Here is a 23608-nt window from a genome sequence, read left to right on the forward strand (position 1 = left end):
AAATGTCCTTGTTTTGTCCTCATACTTATTCAGTAGTGTGGCTGGGAATAGAAATCTAGGCTGAAAATAATTTTCCCTTGGGATAACGAAAGTATTTTTCCAATGTCTTCTTACTTCCAATGCTACTATTGAGAAGTCCAATCCTGTTCTGACCCTTGATCTTTTATATGTAACTTTTTAGTTTTCTCTTTGAAAACTCTTAAGACCTTTTTATCCCTAGATAAATCAAATGCAAAATATAAAGGAATTATCAACCCTAGAGTTCTGCGGTGTCACAATGGGGTATCTTGGTCTAGGTCCGTTTTCAACTCCTGTGCTAGGCATGTTAGACAAGACTCGTGTCCTTCAGTTCCAGAGCATCTTTTTGTATTATTTCCTTGATAATTTCCTTACCATCACTTTTCTCTATTCTCTTTCTGAAACTACTTTTACTGGGTGTCGACCCTTCTGAATTACTCCTCTAATTCCTTTCTTACTCATATTGCTGTTCTTTTGTTTGCTTTCAGGGAAATTTCTGTAACTCTATTTTCCAATGCTGGTGCAGAATTTTTGAAATTTTCATTTCGTATTTCTGATTTCCAAACACCCTTTCTTGCTTTGATTATCCCTTTTTCATCACATCCTATGGATGCAGCATTTTCTCCTCTGCCTCTAAAGATAATCAAATATACTTTATTTTCAGTGTCTGCTGCTCATTCATCATTTCTGCTTCCTTCATAGATCCTTTTGTCTTCCTGTATGATTATTGTATTCTCTGTCACGTTGGATGCTTTCCTCTCTGGTGATTGTTGACTGCCGCTCGGATTGGATTTAAGGAAGAGGCCCTAAAGAGCTGATTGAAGTTCTGTATACATGGATGGGATTTATTGTAGGGTGCTCAGGTAGGCAATGACTTTTTCACCAGGAGCCTCCAAATGTCAACATGTATAGGTCTTTTTCCTGGATTGGGTTGGTTTCTGCAGGAAAGAATCTTTCAATCTCCTGCCCTTGTCGGTCTTAGGCAAGGAGGGGGAAGAGGCAGGGGAGAAGGGCTCACTTAGTGTGCAAACTTTCACCTGACCCCAGCTTCCCTCTATATCTGATGTCGGTAGCACAAAGTCTCTCTGATTCAGTTTTTCTGGAAAATAACTCTCCTGTCCCAGGCAGGAGGGGGAGTCGGGGTTGGGACCTGCAAGTCTATCTGTCTCTTACAAATATTTCTAAATAATCTCTCTCTTTTCAGGCCCCACACCATCCCCTTTTATAGGCTTGTCAAGGTTCTATGGAACAGTAGAAACTTGCCCCTCTTTGAGCTGTGTTACCCTGCCCCCCGGCACTCCGTTTGGACTTTCCTCCTTCCTGCCAATTCCTTCACCGGTCCAATGTCTTTATACACTGCAGTTCAAGGTTACATTATGTCTCCCATCATGTAAGAAACCTTTGAGGAGAGGTCGGAACTTGCTCTACCCACCATCTTGAAACTGATGGTCCTGGCAGCCCAGAAGTCACTGCTGGGAAAACCTGCCTTTTGTGTCAACCTCAAATCAACAAGCCTCTGTGCAGCATCTGGAAGGGCTCGAAACTCTAAGGATAGTAACAGCCGCAACAACAATGGCCATTTTTCGTAGGGCTATGTGCCACTTTGCATAACTTACCTTTAATCCTCACTACAACCTACAAAGTGAGTGTGATTATCCCCCATTTACCCAAGGGGAAACTGAGGCCCGGCAAGCTTCAGTAACTTGGCCCAGTGTATCCCTTTGATAAAGTGGCAGGGTGAGGATTTGAATCCAGTCTGGGTGGCCCCAAATTGCCTCTCACAACCAAAGCCTTACAAGTCCACCTCAAGTCACCCAGCGAGTGGCCCTTAAATCTTGGGTATCAGCCCGGACCCACACACTAGTATGCTTCAGCGCTTAAAAGCTGGGGTGCATCGTCTCCTGGTGCAAACAAGTCCCCATGGAATACATGTTCCGTTCAGCCGTTCGCCTCTTGTGTTTGAGGTGAGCCCTTCAGGTGAGCAGACCTTGGATCTGCCGCGTGCAGCCGCGAGCTGATTTGAAAAGCACCCAGTTCAATAGGACGACTAATGAGACCAGCCGCCCTCCCCCTGCTTCGACTCCCGCGGATCTGATCTGATCTGATCGCGGAGCTGCCTCGGGAGCTGGCGTCACCATGGTGATGGTGGCGGGTAGCCGGTGGCGGAGGGAGGTGGGCGTGGGGGAGAGGGAGCTGGGAAGAAGCCTCCTGCAGCGGATGGGACCGAAGGGTTCCTCGGAAGAGCTGGGGTGGGGGTGCGGCCGTGGGGGCGGGGCTGCGCCCACCTGCCTCGCCAGCCTCCCCCGGGGCTCACGTTCCCACCTCTACCCCTGACTCACCACACGCAGGTGACTCACAGCACCTGGGGTGTAAGCCAGGCAGAGGAGGCGCGCAGGCGCCCAGGGTGCGCACTGAGCTCCAGGGGGTGGGGGAAGGGCAGCATCTGGAGGAGACCACCCCCAGAGGGACCTGAGCTTCGCTTGGCCAGGGTTGGGAAGGTGACACTGAGCGCCCACTCTGCTGGCCTCCGACCCCACCCTACCTTCGACTCCACCATGTCCTCCCTGGTCCCCGAGCCTGGGGACACTCATACCCATTGACACTGCTTGAACCAGAGGGTGAAGAGGCCTCTGGGCTCATGGCTTTCCCTGGGCTGGGTGCCCACATACATAGCCAGTGTCCCCTGAACGCCAGTCCCTTCTCCGGTCCCTCTACAGGCTTCCCCCCGCCTGCAGCACAAAGACAAGACTGAAAGCGGCTGACACACACAACCTTCCCCTGCAGCCCTGAATCCTACCTCTGTCCCCCCCCACCCCTGCCCTCCACACTCTGCCCTGGGCCACATGGGCCCCCTTCCGTTCCCTGCAGTTTCCTCATCACGCCCTGCCCTCTGTCCGGCCAGACACCCCCCTCCCTGCTTGTGCCCCTTCTGGAGTCCTCTCAAACACCACTTCCTCAGGAACGCCTGGCTTGGCCTCTCAGATCAGTCACTCTCCCCTGAGGCTCCCGTGACCCTCTTCTTTGCAGCGATGGTCACAGCTGCCATGTCTTCATGGGATGTCTCCCCCTTCCTGCTGGACTGGAAGGGCCAGGGAAGAGCTAACGTTTCCCGCACGAAAGGAAGCTTTCCTTGAGTACCCGGCCTCAGGGTGGGGTACCCGCCATTCGCCTCACGTTTCGGAGCATTTGCCTTCTTTCCCACAGCCATCAGCCCTGGTTCCTATGTCACTCAGGATCCTGGGCCCCTAAGGGCCCCCCCCTTGCAAGGGTTTTGTGACAAAGGCCAGGAGTGATGTCTGGGGCCAAGCTCCCCTACATGCGGGTGGCGGGGCTCCCAGCTGGGGCAGATGGAGAAGAGTGGAGGTTTAAGAGGCCCTTCTCTGAAGTGGGCAGAGAGGCTGGTACCTCTCAGCCCTGCAGCCCCAGCCCAGATCCTTGCAATGGGCTCCAGGGAGTGAGTCACCTCTAATAAACCCAGGCAAGAGGGATTTTGATAAGACAGAAGGAAGGGTGTTTACACGTGGCCCTTTGATATCAGGCGAGTCTGTGGTGTGGGAGGCCAAAGAACATCCTTTAGAAAGTGGGAGAGGTCCTGCTAGGAAAGAGAGGGGAGGCAGAGTAACTGGCTGCCTCCACCCCATATGTCCTTGAACTGATTCTAAAAGGGTTCTGAGTCAGTCCTCCTAGAGAAAGGTGTCTGACTACATAATGTGAATCAAATGCATTCTCAAGCTGTATGACTTTGAGTAAATCATTTTACTTCTCTGCTTGATAAACTGCCTGAAAGCCAACTCAGATGATCTACTGAGGACCTTTTGACTCTAATAAATATTTATGGAGTCCTTAGCGTCTCCTTTGGCATGTACTTGAATTTGAGTCTCAAGTCTAGCATCCCCTGGTTTTCCGCCTCTGTAAAACGGAGCCTAATCACAGGGCTGTGTAGGCCTCCAGCCTGGTGCCCTAATCCTGGGAGGAAGGGGCTGGCTATTCTTTCGTTACTGTTCCTCCCTTTCCTCACCTCCCAAGGAGTGGGGAATGAGCGGCCGCAGGTGTTTGGAGACCGTACGTGACGTTTCTGAAAGGAAGCTCCCGCCTTGTTAAGAATGTTCCAGAGAGCCAAAAGATTGCTCCTATACTCTTCCGTGAGACCTTGTTCCGGACAAACGGGTACTACTTCGAGAGCCAGCGGAACTGGGGAGCCCATCTGAGCAGAGGAAAGGGAGACAGAGTGGGGGCGGGGTGCCCTGTTCAGAGGCCAGCCCATAAAACCTTCTAGAAGACTAGAAGAGATCTTGGAGGTGGCCTGCCCCACCCTCCTGGTGTGACATACAAGGAAACAGGTTCACAGAGGTGAGGTGAACCCCCCAGGATCCTCCGGAAAACAGGTGGTAGAGCTGGGTTGAGAGCCCAGTTCTCCTGTCACCGGGGAGAGATTGCCTTTGGACTTTAGTTACCCACTGTAAGTTCTTTTGAAGCCTAGGGCCCTGCTCATTTCCATCAAGGATTAACAGGGAACTAAGGTATAAAGTCCAGGGGGTTGGAGCTAATTTTCTGAGCAGTGGCTTCCTTTGAGCTTATGAACTGATACACAGAGTACAGCAAAACGTAGTAGCAGATCAACAGTGAAGACTGGCTTATCAGTCATGAAAGGTCATTCCTAACTCTTAAGTTTCTGTTTGATTAGTTGGTTTGTTTTTCATATTAGCCAAAGGTAATCATTCATCTATGGACCTCTTGAGACTCAGTGTATCAAAGAGCTCACTAAGTTGGCAATAGATACCGTGATGAGAAGGAATATCGTGGTTACTCAGGACCCAGGATGGGGCAGCCCACACATCTGCATCACTGCCTCCCTGCAAAGGCCCAGGAGAGACCACCACATGTGACTGACGAGGAGTGTTGAGTATAAATCTCCTAGGAACACCCTGAAATAAACCAGTGTCCAATGAAACCGTGGAGGAAGCAGAGTTAGACTGGGCAGAGTTTCCACTTGTTTACCAGAGACTAGAGAAGGACTCGCAGGGTTAGAGTCCTCATCTCCTGGAGTAGGAGCAGGACTCTCTGGGTCTTTCTCGCCCTGTGATAGAAGGAAGTGGAAAAGTTGTATTTGTCGGGTCCTGAAGAATATGATATGGTCTCCCGGGAAACAACCTCCAGCCCAGGGCAGGAGAACGGGGCCCACTATGCCACCCAAGGGTAGCCCTACAGGCCTTGACTTCCAATACCACAGGTGGTGCCCAGGGCAAGGAGTGGCAAGGAGATAAGGAGGAAGAAGATGGGGTCCTGGGGGCTGGGAGGTCACTGCTGTCATAATGGTTGGAGCTGCAAGTACCTGGCACAGCCTGTCAGAGACAACTGGACATAGAGAGGGAGATTCTGTTCAAAAAACTCCAGAGAAAGTCCCAAGTTTCCTTCCAGGCTCTGACGAGGCACGAGGACCGTGTTGCCAACAGACCTTGGGGGACGTGGAGCGAAGAGGGAGTGAACCAAACTGTAGAATATAGAGTGTCCAAGTTAAGAGGACACACCCAGGAATAAGGCAGCCCGGTTTGAGTCTCAGCTTGTGCACTTACTAGATGTGTAACAGGCATTGGGTAGATGTCTAAAGCTTGGTTTTCTCAACTGGAAAAAATTGGGACAAGGATACTCACCTAATGTTGATTAAATGGCGTCAGACATAGGAAGTATGTATCACAGCATCTGGTACATTAGAGTAAGTGCTTGTATTGGTTATCTGTTGCTGCATAACAAATTACCCCCAGACTTAGTTACTTCAAACAACAAACATTTTCCTTATTTTATTTTATTTTATTTTATTTTATTTTATTTTATTTTATTTTATTATTTTAATATTTATTTATTTTTGAGAGAGAAAGAGAAAGACAGAGCACGAGCGGGGGGGTGGGGGGGCCAGAGAGAGAGGGAGACACAGAATCTGAAGCAGGCTCCAGGCTCTGAGCTGTCAGCACAGAACCTGACTTGGGGCTCGAACTCATGAACCGTGAGATCATGACCTGAGCTGAAGTTGGACGCTTGACTGACGGAGTCACCCAGGCACCCCACAATAAACACTTTCTACCCACAGCTTCTGTGGGTCAGGAAACTGGGCACAGCTTAGCTGGATGCTTTTGCCTCAGGGTCACTCAAGAGATTATAGTCAAGCAGTTGGCAAAGAGGTCTCATCTGCAGGCTGGGCCGCAGCAGGGAAGGGACACACCCAAGCTCACTAACATGGTCGTTAGCAGGCCTCAGTCCCTCCGCATGTGGTCCTCTACACGGGACTGCCTCATGACATAGCAGCTGGCTTTCTTCGGGGCACCCAACCCAAGAGAAAGCAACAGCAAGAGAGAAAGTGTTCAAGAAAAAAGCCACGGTCTTTGAATAGTCTAATCTCAGAAGGTACCCCATTACTTCAGAGACATTCTACTCATTCTATTCATTAGGTCAATAGATCCAATCCATACTCAAGGAGAGAAGTCACACAGAGCATAAAGATCAGAAGGCGGAGACTAAAGACCGTCTTAGGAAATGTCTATCACAGTGTTTAATATTACCTATTTTTATTATCCCTTCTGTATAGCTTAGTCTCCCAATAATTCTCCAGCAATGCCACTACAAGTTTCCACTTCTATGTTTTGTCGCTGCTGTTCTTTCCACCAGAAAGGCCTGCTTCCAAATCTTTACATTTTCCAATCCTACCCATCTTTTAAGGCCAGACTCCAATGGTACTTCCTTGACGCCTTGATTACCCGCCACCTCGCCGGAAGCAGTTGTTTTCTTATCTGAAGTGCGGGGGGGGGGGGGGGGGGGAGAGTGGGGGGGAAGAGTTTGATGGGAGAAAGTGACAAAGTACAGCTCTTTTGTGCTCCAGATAAATGCAATGACACCTAAATGAGAAGGAGCAAGGTAACCCAAACACATTCCGTGTACTTCTTCTCAACAACAGGCCATTGGTTTTGGCATTCTGGGTCAACGAGGCTACCGGCTCTGTTAGACTCTGGCAGAAACTGCTTTCATATTTCTGCCTGTTCTGGGCTGGCTGAGCTCCTACCCGTTTCCTGACCCTTAGGACTAGGCTTTGCTAATAAAGGTGACGTGGGTCAAAAAAAAAAAAATAAAGGGCCTTCTGTAGGTAGGCTCCAGCACTCCAAGCAATGTACAAACACAGAGCCTGCTGCCTACCATGGAGATAAATCATTTGGCAAATAAATTGAACCGTGGTGGTTTGTTCTTCTGTGATTTGCCGTGTAGGCTTGAAAACTCCATCTCCCAACAAGGTTCTATTAGGCCTGAACAGAGCCTTATCCCACACCAAAGTACTCTTCTCTGATGATCCAGGCATCGCAAAACAGGAGGAGCTGCCATAGGGTTTCCTTGGGGGTCACGGGCTGCTAAGAAAGAGACAAAACCAGTGCAGCGAATGTGGCTTATGTGGAGTCAAGGATCCAAATGAAGCCAATTCAGCCACAGCCTGGAAAAGAGGGACATCAGGTCAACTCAGGAAAAGGGAAGGAAATTCACATGTATTATCCAACTGTTGTATGCCAGACCGGGCAGTTAATATTCATGGCCTTATTGAATCATCAGGAAAGCCTGGGGAGGGAGGGGGGTATTTCTCCCCACTTTACAGGTAAGGAAACTGAGGTTCAGTGAGGTGAATTGGCCCACCCCAGTTTATATCACCGGTAGAACCCAAGACTGCTGGACTCAATGCCTGTGTTTGTTCCATGATCCCCTCTTACAAATGACAATGGAAGGACAAAGGGAAAGGCAGGGCTTTAAGACAAGCTAACTAAAGTAACTCTAAAAATAGCTATTATAGACCAAACATAAAGCTGCATTTAGTTCTCCAACCTCCCAAATCAAATTGTAGCAAGGCTTCCCTTGCTGTTCCCGAGTTGGAAAAAAAGCTGTCTTCTACAGTGACAACCTGGGTGAGAGGGCAGGAAAGAACACTTAGTATGATTATTAACATTACCCCTCCCCAGTCCTCTGCCCCCCATTACCACCCCATCTTTATCAGAAGATACGTATTAAAAGTGATGACGCAATCAGAGAGTTAGCAGGATGGAAAATCTAAATCTAATTATCAGCTTGCATTCTTGTGTGAACTCTTCCTTTCTCCCCTTACTCTTTCTTACTCCTACTTTCTGTTCTTTTAAGATTGGGCCCACTGTCCTGTCCCAAAGGAGATGCCTGCCAAAAGGAAGTAGAAGGCTCAAGTCAAGAGAAGACACAGGACTGATTCAAGGCTGTGGGGTAAGAGCAGCCCCAAATGATTGGTGCCAATCCCTTTCTGCTCACCTCAGCTTGATGACATGGAAAGGTTTAAACGTCTGTTGAGTCTTTCGCGGGATGTGGTTATTGAGAGACTGGGAGCTCTAAAGAGCCCACTCAAGACAAAGAGCATGGGTCCTGTGATCTTCTCAATAAATTAGCACCAATTCTCTGCCAAGCACTGGGCTAATAGGTACAGTGGGACTCAACTGTGTGGAGACTCAGACCCTGTCCTCCAAAGATCTAGAATTCTGCAAGAGAGGTATAATGTGCAAATGTTGCTTAAAAATAAGACCGCGTGTCATAAATGCCATTAGAAAAATAGAATCAAATTAATATTCCTGAAAAATGAAGGAGATCCTGATACATGCAACTAACTTGAATGAGCCTTAAGGACATTATTCTAAGTGAAATAAGCTAATCGCAAAAAGACAAATACTGTATGATTTCACATATGATTTTCACTTGTTTGACTACCTAAAGTAGTCAAATTCATTGAGATGAAAAGTAGAATGGTGGTGGTCAGTGGAACGGGGTGGTGATGCTTAATGGGTACCGAGTTCCAGTTTTGCAAGATGAAAAAGTTCTGGAGATTGGCTGCACAACAATATAACTACACTTGACAGTATTGGACTGTATGCTGAAAAATGTTTAAGATGCTAAAATTTATGTTATGTGTATTTTGCCATGACTAGATATAAAAACAATTAATGGAAAAAAACCTGCTAGGGACCTACAGAAAACGAAGCAACTGTATATGTAACTAGAGATACCCAGGAAGTCTTCATGGAGGAGGAGGCATTTGAACTGAGCCCCTTTTAGAACAGAGAGGCTAAAAGCTGGACAGGAATAGGGCATTCCAGGTGAACAGAGCAGCAGGAGCAAAGGCACACCTTTAAAAAAAATAATAAATCCAGAACTTTCTCTCTTCCATTGCATCAACTCTTAACAGACATTTTTCCAGTGATCAAACTGCTGGAGCCTGTATCTGTGACTCTCTCCTGTGACATCTCAGCAAGGCCAGGCTCTCCTGCTTCTCCCTGCCTTCATCTCTCTCCCTCTTTCTGTGCATGCCTCTTCCTGCCTCTTGTTCTCCCTCTCTCCCTGGTGTCTTTTGAACCTTCTAAAATGAAACCCTCGACAAAGGTTTGCTTTCAGCCCAGAATTAACCTTCCTTGAGGTCTCTTGACTAACAGAAAATACCCAGAGACTCTCACACCTTTATTAACAGACCTTGTTTTGTTGTTCCCTTTTTCTCCCTGGATACCAGAAGCTTGAGAAGAAATTACCTCACCTCCTACAACAGGCTAGGTCTCAATTGTAAGAAGGGTCTTTCTGACAGACATTTCCATTGTCAACTCTCCCTGATTAACGGCAGTTTTATAGAACAGCACTCCGACGGAGGAAAAGGCAAAGATACAGATTTATACTTAATTCGTGAACAGAGTCAAGAGAAGGGTGGGTTCCACCAAGAATTTCTTCATCTTTGGAAGGATTATTAAAATCACAGCTTATTATATTCCCCATGTTCATCATGGAGGTCTATGGCCGGCATCCTTTTGTGATGAGAATGGTAACCGGGCCCAGGGAAGGCATCGAAGGCTCCGGAAAGAAAGCCCCCCTGCACAGGCCTGGGGATTCAGGACGGGCAGGCAAGAAGGTTCATTTGCTCGGGGAAGAGTCGTGGAGCTCAGTCTCCCCGTCCCCAAAGTACAGACTCATGTAGTGGGAATGCGCAAAACGTGCCTGTGAGAGCGAATCGAGCTGACCTGAAGTGAAACCCCGCTTCACTCTGCCCACTGTGATTTGGAGAAGCTGCCAGATCTCTGGTTAGAAAACTGCTTGTTTTCGGTTTTCTGTCTCTTCATCCGGTCCTTCATTTTCGATCGTTACCTTTCGTTCTGGTTGAGGAGGACGCGTGCCTTTTTTGGGGGGTGAATCGAGCCACGGCCTGGGCATATCAGAGGAAGCATCATCACAGGCCCTGTCTCCTCTCCACGGTGTCTCCACTCTAGAGAATTCACGTTGCGCTTTTTCTCACCCCTTCGGCGCAGTCTAGACAGATGGTTAAGTCATCCAATGGTGGAGAGAGAAGCAGAGATCAGTGTGAACATTTACTTTGTTGTGCTTGATTGCTTTGGAGTTGAGGGGGGAAATCCAAGTTAGGGACCACAGTCTTTCCTCGGTGTCTATTTAGTTCCATTAAAAATTATCACAAGTTGGGGCGCCTAGGTGGCGCAGTCGGTTGAGCGTCCGACTTCAGCCAGGTCACGATCTCGCGGTCCGTGAGTTCGAGCCCCGTGTCAGGCTCTGGGCTGATGGCTCGGAGCCTGGAGCCTGTTTCCGATTCTGTGTCTCCCTCTCTCTCTGCCCCTCCCCCGTTCATGCTCTGTCTCTCTCTGTCCCAAAAATAAATAAAAAACGTTGAAAAAAAAATTATCACAAGCAAATCATGGACTCTCAGCATTGGGTGGAACCTCGGGTATTACCTTAGCCAAGCCACGCATGATGCAAGAATCCTCCAGAAGCAGCATCCTAGCTGGCTGTTGCTGGCTCAAGCAGTCACACATTTTCCCCCGTGAAGGGCGAGCTCCTTTTAGTAGTGAATTGACTGTTGGAAAACTCTTCCTTAGACTAAGTGAAAACTATAATCTGCTTATTTAATGGCGTCCACCCACAGACACTAGCACCTGGTATATATGTGTGTGGACTGACCGACGGACAGGCTGACTGACTGAGTCAGTGATTCCGCAGAGTAAACTGGCAGCAAGGAGGAGAACAAGGTCAGGAGAGAAGACAATTGCAGTGGTGAGAAGTCATGGGCTGAGTAGAAAGCGAGGAGAAAAGAACGTTCTTCTCTAAGGGTTTGTTTTCTCCCTGGCGAGGAACAGAGGAGAAATGATTGTCCCAGCAAATGTTTCCACTCCCTCACATCTTCTAAACAAACCAACAGGAAACCCCAAGAATCTAATTCATAAGTAAATCACCTTTCACATTTGTGGAATGAATGAAAGTACTTTTGATTAGTGAAAAGTTGCTCAAGACAAGTATCGCCGGTTTCCCTAAGTTACTTTCTCATGACTTCTCTCCCTCCCTCTTTCTCTATTTCTCTCTCTCTGTCTCTCTCTCTCTCTCTCTCACACACAATACCATGTGCGAGCGCGCGCGCGCACACACACACACACACACACACACACACACACACACACCAGAACTTACAGATCATGGCCTCCCGGCCTCCTCAGAGCAAGCTAGCTAGATAAAGCAGCTAACAGTGACCTTTGCTTTAGCTCTGTCACCCTCCCTCTCTGTCTCTCCTCCTTAAACAGCTGCCCGCCCCTCTGCCTATTAGGAGGGCCGAAGGTCCTCCCCCCACCTTCCCCCGATTCCCACACACCCATCCACGGCTCCATGTTCTTGCAGGGCTGCTCAGCTAGAGCGGGAGCCTCCTCCCCTGGCAGCAGCCAGGCAGCAAACATGCAATGTATCTTTCCTGCCGCTGTGTGGGAGGGTTGGGGAGAATTCCCAGGGTGCAGGCTGCAAGCGCTCCCCTGAATCTCCAAATGAAGATGGCTCACCCAGGCTCGCACGGCTTCACGTGGTCGTCCTGAACTTGGCCTCCGATAATCCGACATTTTCCCAGCCCGTTTTCCTTCCCACCCCATCGCATACCCTAGGATTCCCCCTCTCCGGGCACCACAGAGCGATCTCTTCCCTGTAAATGGGAGAGACGTCTTCCTTTGCCAAGATGTCTCCCTACAGGAACCCATCCTCTGATGTGGTCCCTTCCGGAGGTCACCGGAATACAGCGCATGGCAGCAAAGGCCGTAGAGGCTGGTACTAAAGCTACCACTTGTGTTCTGGCTCCTTCCTAGAGAGGTAACCTCCCTTACTGCAGGTCTCTCGTCGTCTGGTATCTGGGATTGGGATGCCGTGGCCATCACAGCCAAGTGAGATGGACGGGAGGCAACCGTACGCCCTTCTCTGGCAGCAAGGACGGCCAATCCGGATGAAACCAGGCAGATCCGGATCCTCCCAGTGTTTGGTGATTGAGCTACAAATAGACCCTCGGCTCTTTGCCTTTCATTTTGCAGATAACTGTAGCTATAACTCATCAAAGGTCTACAAGACAGTCTCTGTGCACTAGTGCTTACAGAATTCTCAATGTGGAAAAGATCCTAGATGTGAATCAAGGTTAGGGAGCTCCTCCTGTGCTTCTGACCTTCTGCTGGCAAGTTTACTTCTGTTCACCCAATACAGGATGTCTTTTTCAACCCTATGAATTGAAATTGGTCATTGCTCTCTGCCCTCTATCGGCACTTTGGTAGACCAGATACTCTAGGAGAAGCTTCATGTGGCCCTGTTTGCAGTTAGTGGGTGAGTGGGTGCCCTGCCTGTCTCTCTACTCAGACTGGGGGCTCTGTGAGGGCAGGTCGCACTCTTCCTGAATCCCTCCTGGCTCCTAGCACAGACTCTCATACACAGGAGTTTAAAAAGGGCCCATGTAGTAGAGTTCCCATCTTCTGCTTTCCCTTCTACTGAGCCAAGAAATAGCGACCTATCCTAAGCAATGGGAGTCTGGCCTCCATGAGAATGGCTCCCATGTATAGAGGGGGTTTTTATTCAAGAATCTGGGGGCACCCTGGGTGGCTCAGTTGGTTAAGCTCTGACCCTTGATCTCAGCTCAGGCCTTGATCTCGGGGTGGTGAGTTGAAGCCCTGTGCTGGGCATGAAGCCTACAAAAAAGAAAAGGTGGGGGCGCCTGGGTGGCTTGTTCGGTTAAGCATCTGACTTCAGCTCAGGTCATGATCTCAACAGTTCGTGGGGGGGAGCCCCGCCTCGGGCTCTGTGCTGACAGCTCAGAGCCTGGAGCCTGCTTTGAATTCTGTCTCCCTCTCTCTCTGCCCTTCCCCTGCTTTCTCTCTCTCTCTCTCTCTCAAAGATAAATAAACATTAAAGAAAAAAAAAAATCTGGTAAGACCAGAGAGAAGAGTTAGAATGTGCTCCAGATGTCCTGCCAGAATGAGCCCCAACAATATGTAGGGGCCTAAGTAAGCCCAAGTCTTACAGGCTTGTCCTCCTCTGTATGACCTTGGCTCAATGACAGGAAGCCACACGCTTCCTTTGGCCTAAGATGCCCAGAGCAGCGTCCATCCTCCCATTAAGTGTTGTCAGGATGGTAGCTAAACCTCTCTGATTTTGCTGGATAATTTCCACTTCCAAGTGTTCTGTCCCATCGTTCCCATCCATTCCCGTGTGTGCATCAGACTGTGCCATTTCCGGTTAAGAAAGCAGAGCTTGGACTCCCACTCTCCAAGAATCCTTCTTTTGGCTCTTCATACATCCACTCTGATCGTTTGGGTTCCCCCTAAAGCGGCCACAGGCAAGACACTGAGACAAGAACTCAATCGCAGTGTATTTGGGAGGTGCCAAAAAGAAAAAAAAAAAAAAAAAAAAAAACGGAAACGGGAAAAAGACAAGAAAAGGAAGGCAGCTAATAAAGGATCTGCGATCTAGCCAGCTACCAGTGTGGGGTCACTTAATCCCGTCAGGGAAACTCTGGGGCTGGTGTCAAATGCAGTGTTGAGAGGTAGCTCGCCTCAAAGGGGTGGAGACCAGGGGGTCCTTCCCCGGTGCTCATCAGTCACTGGTTGCAGGATGCTGCCTTGGGGCTGCTCTCAACCTTCCATCTGTTAGCAGGTGGCGCTCCAGGGCGAGCGGACGTCCCCAGGCAACAAGAAGATACCGGTGCTGGCGGGTGGAAGCTGGAGCAGTGTGTGGGGATTGCGAATGGCCAGGAGGCGTTGTGGGGCACTGGCCAAGTGCGCCTCACCTCCCCCTTCTAGGAGACACAGCTGTAATTCCCCTTGAAGGGCTGTGGCTTGTCATGCCGGAGAGCAAAGCCCTTTGAGAACAGGACCCAGGATATAAATCGGTGGCTAAAGAGACTGAAGAAAAAGACACCAAAAAATGTGGTGGGTAGGCACTAAGGCCGACTCTTCAGGCCTCCCGACTCTGCGTGGTCCAGTCTGGTTAGTCACGTGGGGACTGGAGGCAGAGCACAGAGCTGTTTCTAACAGGTGGGTGGGTGAGCCTGACCCCAGCCAGAGGCCCAAGGGTGTCCAGTTTCATGGGGACTTTAGCAGGAGAAAACAGGAGGAATAAGCAGGCGTGGGACACGTCGGGGACTCATAGCTACTGGGGACCAAATGCCTGCTACAGGGTAGCCCTTCCCATCCATTGGCTTATTCCAGCCTCACAACACCCCCTCTAGATCAGCACGTGACCCCTGAGATGGCCCCCGGGGGTTGTGCCCGCTCAAAATGGCTTCCTCTTCTTCTGGGCGATGCTGATTTAGACCACGAGGTAGGGCGAGGGCTGCCAGTCGTGGTCTTCCATCGATCTGGCCACAGAGGCTGCTCCAGCTACTGTTCACCCTGGTTTTCTGGATAAGTATGCTAAAGCTCAGAAAGGTTAGGTCACATGCCGGAGCCACATATCTCCCCGGTGCTAGGGCCGGGAGACCCTCCGTGGATGTCTGGCTCCGAGGCCATTGCACTGGGTCCTCAGGTCAGTTTCAGCAACAGCATGTGGGCTAGTGCCAATGGGGAGCCAGAGCTGGCTTTTATTCGCAAGAGACCATCATCCATATTTTGTAATTCTGCAAGCCAGTTACCGTCGTGTTGTTAGCTTGGGGGTATTTACACCACAGAAATTGGCAAATGATACAAAACCGGGGCTTCCTCCCACCTGTTGTTAAATATTAAACACACGCATCTTGGAAATTCATGTCTTCCCTGGGCCCCCAAGGGACATTCTCAATGTCCCTTTGATGTCCCACCAGATGCCTAGTGCCCACCTGATGTCTGAGTCTGGTAAGAAATGTCCCCAGTCGGGGGTGCCTGGGCGGCTCAGTCGGTTGAGTGTTCGACTTCGGCTCCGGTCATGATCTCGTGGCCCATGGGTTCCAGCCCCGCGTCGGGCTCTGTGCCGATAGCTCGGAGCCTGGAGCCCGCTTCGGATTCTGTGTCTCCTCTCTCTGCCCCTCCCCCACTTGCGCTCTGTCTCTGTTTCTCTCTCAAAAATAAATAAACATTAAAAAGTATTAAAGAAAAAAAAAAGAGATGTCCCCAAAGAGTCACAGGTACCTGGTTGGGCCTTCCCCAGCCTGCCATCAGGGGCAAGTGCAAAGCTTCTTCTGCTTTTGATCTTACACAGTTCAGCTCAGCTTGAGGCTCCCATAGAGTGTGCTGCGGGACTTGGCAATGACGTAATCCCTGCATCCAGGCCTGCCTCACCCGGGAAAGGGAAGAGTTTTAGGGGAGCTCAAGCATGATCACCCCCAGCTTGCTTGTGGAGTCTTCCACAGAGAAAGGAGGAGAGAAGTTTCTTCCTGTGAGATGAGTGGGGAACCCAGAGTGTCATGGGCATGAGCACACCTTCCTCTGGTTTGTCTTCATCACTCTTGGGCTGAGGTAGTCACAGCCCTTATTTCTAAGATCAGGCCTTCTTGGCTCAGTTTCGGCTCTGGTCATTGAAAACAGAAGTCAATGACACAGTTTTAGGGAACAGACTATCCTCAAAGATACATCCCAAAATAGATACTCTACCTTGTGTGTGTGTGTGTGTGTGTGTGTGTGTGTGTGTGTGTGTGTGTCTGGTTGAGTTTTGAGTTTTGTTTGTTGTTTTTCCCAGACTTGGGAGAGAGCCTCCAGAAAAGCAAAAGTGGGAGACTTCTGTGGGCTTTGACTAGAAACCAGGATAAAACAAGTCAGAGGGGGCAGAGAGGTCTCCAGTTCCAAAGAGGAAACTGGGGGAGACGGGTTAATTCCTCCGGGTCACGAGGGTCCTTGCAGAAGGAACAATTTCCAAAGCTAACAACATTCCTCTAAATGCCTGCCTGACAGCTTGGCTGAAATCCAGCTCAAAAATGCATTTGAAAATTTTAAGGCAACAACTTAGATAATTGTATTCAGAACTGGAAATAAGTGACCTTGGGCTAAAACTTCTCCAACCCAGTGGAACGATTTAAATGCACGTGTTAGTGCTGATATTTAATCCTCTACCAGCACCCAAGACAGCAGAACAATCCTTCCTTTCAAACTTTTTCAGCCTCCTCCCCTCACAGAACCTTCCAGGGCTAAGCAATTTGGACTTTAAAATGCTAGCTGTTCTTGCTTATTATCTCCCAGTAAAGTGCTACAAGGGTCTGAGTCCCATCTCCTGCCTTCTGCCCTAGCTGCTGCAGATCGTGTGGATGACATCAAGGTGGCAGGGACTGTATAAGCCCCCCATGTTAAAATCTAACGTTAAATGGCTGAGCACCACCCTGCCTTTTGACTCAGCTCAAAGAATAAGAGCCTGATGCTTTCTTTAATTTGCAGGTACACTCAGGCTGCAGGGCACCTCTAGAGGAATGAGCTTCCCCAGGTGTCAGACCTCAGGTACATGAAAACTCCTTGAAATGATGCCACATGGGGGCTCTTGGTCACATCTGAGCCATGGCTCTCCAGCTCTGGGAGGGCTTTCCTCCCTCATCTTTCCTCCCTCATCTGTCCCCAAAATGTGCTTTCCCCTCATCTGTCCAACCACCTGACACTTGGGCCCAGTCTGTCCTCACGACACATGCTAGGGTGATAAACCATCTACTCTGGGGGGACGTAGTCAATATCTGTTACATTTCTCAACCTTTCCTTTGGTTCTGAGTTTTCAGAGGTGTCGTCTGATTTCGTCACATATGTGAATGCAAAGTTGACACCTTCCAAGCTGACTTCTCACCCTCTGCAACATCTCTATCACGTTTCTTAAGGGGCATTGTTGAGAACCTTTGGGCTTTTGAAGTCTTTTGCCAAGATGGTTTTTTATAAAAAAAAAAAATTCTGTTTCTCATTGCCAACTTGAATAAGTAACACCATTATTTTTACTTTGAATTTTTACTCTATATACAATACATACATATTTTGCTATAAATGTATGTTCCTGCCTAATTTAAGCCTTTAAAAACTCAAATCAAGTCAACTGCTTATTAGTATGTATGATGTGTTCAGGCTATGGACTAGCTAGGGAATTAAAGAAAATATAAGCTCTGTTATTTGGGCTCAAGGAACATAACATCTTGTTGGGGGAATAACAGAGGAGAGTGTAGATACAGCACTGGGGTACATGGACCATAACAGACAGGAACCATCAGCCCAGGCACTAGTTTATAAGCCTGACATCTCCAGGAAAACAGGATCTCCACCACAACACTGGCCCAACATAGAGGATGGATGACAGCCAGATTCTTAACTAGCGACTCTTTCATAAACAGAACTGGAATGGCCTCTAGAAGGACAAGTGAAAAACCTATAAAGAACCTTGTGGAAAGCATGAACTCATCCTTTTACCAGATCCTACTTGGAGAAACTCTGGCCCCTGCATTTCCAGGATGAGATGAAGGGAGACCCATGTGGCTCACAGAAAAAGCAGAGACTTCACCCATCTTGCGTGTATCCTACTATCCCCATGGCAGTAAGGCTCTGAACGTCCCTCACCTACGTCAAAGGGGTTCATTTGACCAAAGCTTGCTTAATTCATAAGAAGGTATCAGCTCCCCCCATTCTCGTCCCAATACCATACCAGTCCACATCTGATAGCTGACGGGCAATTATCAGGGAGAGAGGGAAGAGCAAGTTTTGTCCCCAGTTGTAGCTTTCCCTTGGGTCTTCCCCTGTGACCAGAGTCAGTCAATCAGGTGAATCCCAAATTATACAAATCCAGCTGATGCAATTTAGAGGGAGAGAAAAAGCAAAAACACTTTATGGTCAAGGAGAGAATGTGTTTATCATCTTCCTCAATATATGATAACATTTAGAGTATCTGATGCTGGAAAAAAATGGAGGCTTTCAAAATAATTTTGAAGCCCTATCCATTCCTCTAAATAAGGAGTCCTGAATAAGTCCCCTGTTTTTATCTGAGGTCAACCCCAACCTGGGGCGCCTGGGTGGCTTAGTTGGTTAGGCGTCCGACTGCAGCTCAAGTCATGATTTCACAGTTCGTGAGTTCGAGCCGCCTGTCGGGCTCTGTGCTCAAGCTCAGAGCCTGGAGCCTGCTTCGGATTCTGTGTCTCCCTCTCTCTCTGCCCACCCCCACTCACACACTCTCTCTCTCTCTTTCAAAAATAAATAAATGTTAAAAAAAAATTGAAGTCACCCCCAACTTGCTGATTTATGCATCATCTTGATCAGTTGTCTGTTCAGAGTTCTAGTAGTTCTGTCTCTAAACTGCAATGACTTTGGCCAAATTGCTTGACCTCTGTGGTATTGTTTTCTTACCCTAAAAATGAAGCTGTGATCTCTAGGTTCCCTTCTAGTTCTTAAAGTCTACAATTCTGTGACTGTGCTGCACGGAGATAGACTTGCCCTCAAAGAAGTGTTCTTTATTTAGGGAATCATTTCTGTGGGTATTAATCTTCAGCAACGCAAGAAATGCACGGCGCCACAAATAGGCTGGGACAGAATACTTTCCCAGGAAACCTAGAATTTTCCAGAATGACCAGGGTGATCCACTCCCAGCAGCCTTTTCAGTCACACTTGGCCCAGAAAGAACCACACCATCTGCAGGGATGAGTAACTCTAAGAAAGTAGGGCAGTGATGAAAAGTAGGTGCAGCTGGATGGAATTTCAAGAAGCAAAGTCCTGACAAGCTGACAGTACATTACCATGCTATCAGCACGTGATTCTTGCAATGATCGGGTCTCTGGACGCCAATTGTTCTCCACACCTAGGCTTGCCCCTAGCCCGTGAAGAGTTTAAAGATGAGGCTGGGAGGGGAAGCAGAGCGAAGGGAGGGCGAGGCGCATTAGCGTGTCACCTCGACACTCACCTGAGCCCTGAATGAGGCGTGGTTCGTGCAAACGGTAACCGGCGCTTCTCCCGTGTGTCACGTACAGTATGGGCTTCCCCCGCCCTGCCCGCTGGGCCCGCAGGGTGCGTCAGATAGGTTGAAACAACTCTGGGATCCGGAAGATGGCTCGCCACCCATCGAACACTGTACCCAGACACTGCCTTGGCCTCAGGCACCGTGGGGGTTCTGCTGTGTCAGGGACCCAGTGCTGCAGTCGTTTTGTCTTTCAAATGAGAGACGACAGGCAGCCCAAGAAGGGACAGTGTAGCGTGGGACTGGGGAGGGCTAGACGGCTCCGTGAGGAGCCTGTATCCGTGAGGCTGGAAAGTAGAAGATGCTGGCGGCTCTGGGAGTTCTGGCTTAGTGACCTGGCCTCCCTCATGGGCACTTTCATGACTTGCTCTGTCGACATTTCCTAGTCCAGAAGGCAAAGGGAACTTTCTCCATTCAACAGGAGAAACAGGCACTGCTCACCTTGGATGTGGAGATTCTGTCCTGTTGCATGCATTAGAAGATAGTGGCACCTAGGGGATCATACACACACATACACACACACACACACACACACACACACACACACACTCACACACACACACACATATACACACACATACACACACATATACACTCACACACACAGACACACAGACACACAGGAGTGCCCACTCTGGAGCCAGGCTCCTGCTGTGACTGTGGAGCCCCAGGCTTTCCAGCCCACTGGTGAAACCACACTCTGCTTTCTGTCCTGGGCAACGAGGGGTGGAACCAGAGGGACCAAGTACTGAAGAAAAGGTCCCGGTTTGGCATGAAAGTTGCTGAAGTTGCTGCTGTACCCACATAGGGGACTTCGGCCTCTGCCAGGGCAGTCGGAGCTCAAAACCCACTCCAGCATCCAAACCCTGTGGGGTCTCTGGGCACGAGTCCCTGGTAACTCCACACCACCCCAGACATTCCTGAACAGGAATGAACTCCATGCCTGTCCTCGGGCTACAGTTGCCCCTGCAGGGAAAGGCAGGTTGGGTGGGGCCCTTGGAGGAGGCTCCCAAAGAACACCTGCTCTGAGAAATGCTGTGAATGACTCACCACATGACGCTCGTCCCTCGAATTCAGCCCAGACTCTGTGCCCAGCCTGCCGGCAGGGCTTGGAGCAGTTGTAGAGTCATAAACCAAGAGGTGAGTCATAAACCAAGAGGCTGACCGTCTACACTCCTGAGGGACCCAAGACTTACTCATAAAAAGGCAGGCAGAACTCATTTCTATTCACCTTCTCTCCTTCTGGCCTCTCTTTGCCCATGGTGATGATGGCAAGTGCCACGGTATGTGCGAATATGCTTTTTCACTGCTTCCAAACTGTTGTTGAAAATTTCTAGACCATGTTAAGCAAAAAGAGTTAACTTGAGAAGGCTACACAGTCTATTAGTGTAGGTGATCAAATTACGCAGCCAATAATCTAAATCTGCACATTCAATATGGTGGCCACTGGCTACACGCGACAAGTTAAATAAAATGAATTAAAATTTAGAATTCAGTCTCCCAGTTACACCAGCCACGTTTCAAGTGCTCCGCAGCTACTTGTGAGTGCGATAATGAACAGCACCGTTATATATTCCATCATCACAGAATTTCTATTGGACAGAGCTGATCTAAATACATAACAAGTATTAGGAATCCACTTAGCTATGCACTTATTTGTTTACTACGCAAACAGATGGAGGGTCAGCCATAGGTAAGCACCTGTGGGGGGAACAAAGATGAAAAACAGGTGGTCCCTGCACCCCAGGAGTTTGTAACTGATTGGGAATCCATATGTGTAACCAAGCCACAGACTTTTCCATCCAGGGAATGAAACTACGCAGGAGTGAACAGAATGCTTAACAAAGAGCCAGCTTTAGGGAAGAAAAGCAGAAGAATGAGTCAACCTGGTTGGACCTGAGCTTATAAATACTTCATCAGCATCTGCAGCAGATATGGGCGCAGTGAGTTAGCTTAGACCTGAGTGAAGGTGTCACAGTCAGAGCAATTAAGCCAAGAAAAGGGAAGCTCAGACCCAACCCCCAGAGCCTTCTGATTCTGCCCTGTAAAGAGGGCAATTTTGCGAATACAGCTGGTCCAAAAGAGGGCCATTTTCTCAGGCAATCACATCCCAACCAAAGGGCTTGTATAGGTTAATTTTGCCCTTCGCCTCCTGGAATTCTTGAACACTGTGCTTCCCACCACACTTCTGAGAAAGTGGTGAGCAACCAGCTGGCTCTTTCTCCAGCCCAGCTGTTCCTTGTTTGAAGGATTTTCACTGAGTGATTTTTAAATGTTTTTACAAGGTGTTCAAATTGGGCAGCCGCATTTGATATGCATCAAGTAGAGAGTCTGGACAAGCAATCACCAAGCACCAAGAGTGACCATTTCTCAAGAACTTCTCAGCAAGGTCATCTTTGGGAGGGAATGCCCAAGGAAGAAAAACATCAGAAAACAAAGGGCAGACACTGGCTTTGTTAAGTAGAGATACTATCTGAAAATGACCACTTGAGTGGGAAAGAAGCACGTGGGGAAATGCAGAAACCCAAATCCAAGCCCCCAGAAGGATGGGGGGGGGTAGGGTATTTTCAACCTCGAGGGAGTTCTAATAACTTACAGCTGGGTGATGCGGTACCCCTGTCCTCTAAAGACATGTATGAATTTGCTTGGGGGGAATATTTTTTAACATTGAGGGTTCACTGGAGATGGTGTGAGTCATCAGACCAGGCTACAGAAGTCTTCTGAAAGAAAGACTATGGAAACGGGAAACTATCTTTTTGTAATATTTTGAATAGGGTACACATTCGCAGGATTCAAAATTCAAAAAATATAAAAAGGTTCACAGTGAAAAGTCTCCTTTTCACACCTACCCCCATCTGCCTGGTTTCCAAACCTCTCTCACCTCTACTTGGGCAATCATTTTGCACCTCACCTAATTCTTTTATGTTTTTACAAGAGAACACAAATGCATATTCTCATTTCTCCTCCCCCATGTTATACACAAAATGCACCAACTATTTATGTAGGCCTACCTTTTTCTTAGCTGTCTTGTAGCTATCTTGGATATCTTGGATCCCTTCCCTGTCACGAGCACATCTCATTCTTTTTCTCAGTTGCATGATATTCTATTGTACAGAATCTGTCATCACCATCTACCCAATGGTACCCGATTGATGGGCACTTAGCGGCTCCCTATATTTCACCATTACAACAGTGCTCTAATTAATAACCCTGAATATGCATTATGTCACATGTGTACAAGTATATCTCTATAGTCAAATCCTAGAAGTGGAGCTCAAGGTATAAGCGGTTACAATCTGGGTAGATATCGTCAAATCGCCTTCCCCTGAGTTGTGCTAATTTACCTTCTACCAGCAGTGGTTGGTATTGCGACCAGACTGTGTTATCAAATTCTGGGATTTTTGCCCACATAATAGGTAAAAATGGGATCTGTGTAGAGAATTAATTTGCATTTCTCTTATGATGAGTGAGACTGAACATCTTTTGTATGTTAAAGAGCCATTTGTATTTCCTTTTCTGTGAACCAGCTAATCATATCTCTTGCACCTTCTTCTCTGGAGTTATTGGCTATATTTAAAAGTCAGTTTATTGATTTTTAAAATCAACTTTCTTTATGAATTTCAAGCTCCTTATTTATCAAGGACACTAGCCCTTGGTAACATGAGGAACAGTGAATATAAACACAACTAATCAAGAACTCTCTTGCTCAAAGATGTTTTCATGAGTTCCCATAAAATTCTTGACAAGGCAAGGCCTTCCATCCCCACTCCTCATGCTCTCCCCCAGCCCACCTTACGCATCACCTCAGGTCACCCCAGGTTTCTAGTTGTCCCTCTCTCACTTGATTTTCTTTCTTCTTTGTATTAGTTTTTTCCTCTTCCTGGGATGAAATTTCCCCTTTGTCCTCCTGGTAACTTCCTGCTAAACTTCTCAAGACCTATGGCACTTCTCATTGGAAAGAGCAGGTGGAGGGGGAGGCTCCTGGGTGGCCCAGTTGGTTGAGCTTCTGACTCTTAATTTCAGCTCAGGTCATGGTCTTACGTTTCATGGGATCGAGCCCTGGGTTGAGCTCTGTGCTGACAGTGTGGAGCCCACTTGGGATTTCCTCTCTCTCCCTCTTTCTCTGCCTCTTTCTCTCTGTCCCTCCTTCTCTCTCTCTCTGTCTCTCAATATACATAAATAAACTTTTTTTTTTTTTAAGAGCAAGTGGGGACAAAAAGGAGTGACGACTTGAAACCGTGAGACTCTTTCCCCAAATCTTAGTGAATTGAGGGCAGAACCAGGCTGGGCAATAGACCACAAAGCAGTGGTAAGTCAGGAAGTGGCAGTCAGTCGGAGACCCTGAGAGAGGCAGAGCAGTGTGAGGCCCAGGGATGGGTGTGGCACAGTCCGCTAA

At 48.4% G+C, this 23608-nt stretch overlaps 1 long non-coding RNA gene across 1 annotated transcript in view; it reads left to right on the forward strand.

Annotated features, from left to right (window-relative positions):
- The window catches only part of LOC113600636 (uncharacterized), a 114043-nt gene that overhangs the window by 31302 nt on the left and 59133 nt on the right, over nucleotides 1-23608 (forward strand). Inside the window, exon 2 of the long non-coding RNA XR_003421732.2 lies at nucleotides 8182-8277. This is a non-coding gene — a long non-coding RNA (uncharacterized LOC113600636). The remainder of the gene's footprint in view (nucleotides 1-8181; nucleotides 8278-23608) is intronic.

The sequence above is a fragment of the Acinonyx jubatus genome, chromosome F2 (genome assembly GCF_027475565.1).
Source record: "Acinonyx jubatus isolate Ajub_Pintada_27869175 chromosome F2, VMU_Ajub_asm_v1.0, whole genome shotgun sequence".
Lineage (NCBI taxonomy): Eukaryota > Metazoa > Chordata > Mammalia > Carnivora > Felidae > Acinonyx > Acinonyx jubatus.